Below are 1733 nucleotides of genomic sequence, written 5' to 3'. Positions count from 1 at the left end.
CAAGAAGGTTTCAAAGTGTTTGAGAAAAACTATACTGGAGTCAGGATTTTGTTTAGAAGGTTTAGTGTATCTATTGAAAAGCTAACTATTGACTACTTAGTGTTCAGAAATCCTCTTAAACATTAATTTACTGATTTTTGACATTTGAATGTCAAATGTTATTTTGACATTGTTATTGAAGTCACTTCTTTTACATTAAAAAATTAAGTGCAACAGTTGGGTTTATAATACCCCTGTATGTGGAAAGTAGAAGTTTTTCTAGGAGAAGTTTGAGACTTTAGCATAAATAGATCCAGGACCAACTAGAAAGAAGAGCCATGATAGCTGGTCAACAATATGTGCTTATTCATGATAATTCAGGTCCACAGACCAAGCAGAGGTGAGGAAGGGGCTGTAGGATTAATAAAGGATTACAAATTAAAGAAAATTACCATCTTTCAAAAATTCACAAGACAAGGAGTACATGCATTACAGGTTTGTAGAAGAGCTGCATAGCTTGGACACTCTTTTCTGCAAATGTGTTGCCAGTTCAGTGAACCACTAAACACAGGACCTACTTGGATTGGATTGGAGATTTAACAGACAGATGTCTCAATCCACTCTCTTACACATATGAAAACAAGACATTGCACAAAAAACCAAACCCCTTGAGGGGCCCCTGGGTGGCTCAGTAGGTTAAGCATCTGACTTCGGCTCAGGTCATGATCTCAAGGCTGATGAGTTCGAGCCCTGCTGTCCGGCTCTGTGCTGACAGCTCAGAGCCTGTAGCCTGCTTTCGATTCTGTGTCTCCTTCTCTCTTTCTGCCCCTCCCCCAGCTCACACGCTGTCTCTCTCAAAAATAAATAAACATTAAAAAAATTAAAAGAAAAAAAAACAAACCCTTTGAAAGAAACTTTGCATATATATATATATATATATATATATATGCAAAAGCAAAGAAGCAACAGAAGAACAGCAGGGAAATGGAAAATAGATTTTTGAAACGGTATAACTCCACAATAAAAAGTCTAGTTACCTTGTTCCCAATGGTGCTCTTCAAATCAAAGAATTACTGAATAAAGAAAAAACTGAGACCCAATTACCTAACACAAAGAACTAAGTCTAATGGCCATATCCAAAGATCTACCTGGCTACAAGTCCTAGGATAACATAACTAATTCATCAGGAAGAGCTCAGTGAAACTAGTCAGAATTCAGATCATTGATGGATTCACATCCCTGGCAGCAGCTATGAAGGATGAGTGGAGTTTGGGCACAAGGGCCCCAGTAAGGTTTGCATAGAATGCTGCCATGCAGGGCTCTTCAAAATTATGTCAGTGGCACTTTCTGAATTGTTAAAGAATGAGACCATCATTTAACTCCTAAAATAAACAAAGCTGAATTTATTGCTTACTGTAGTAAGGAAGAACAATGTTGGTCTGCACATTCTCTCTGAGCAGAATGCTAATCTTACTTGGGTTTTGGAGAAGCATAGAATTTAGGGACTGGTGGACTTTCAGAGGCATAAGTGGGTTGGAATTATCAGTAGAAGTGTGGTTACTCATGCATGGCAGTGGTTGACTGATTAGCACTCAGTGGTTTGTTTTGTAGGCTAAGACTATCTCTAAATCACAGAAGCAAGAGATTGATACTGAATTGACTTGCAAAAGCATGTTCACTGAATTGAGTTATCACTGATTAATTGAATAGACTTAAAATACATTCCCATGGCTACTTATTAGCATGGCCACAGA

Source organism: Leopardus geoffroyi, chromosome C3, assembly GCF_018350155.1.
Source record: "Leopardus geoffroyi isolate Oge1 chromosome C3, O.geoffroyi_Oge1_pat1.0, whole genome shotgun sequence".
Classification (NCBI taxonomy): domain Eukaryota; kingdom Metazoa; phylum Chordata; class Mammalia; order Carnivora; family Felidae; genus Leopardus; species Leopardus geoffroyi.
The sequence above is the reverse complement of the archived record's forward strand: the minus strand, read 5'-3'. Positions refer to the sequence as shown.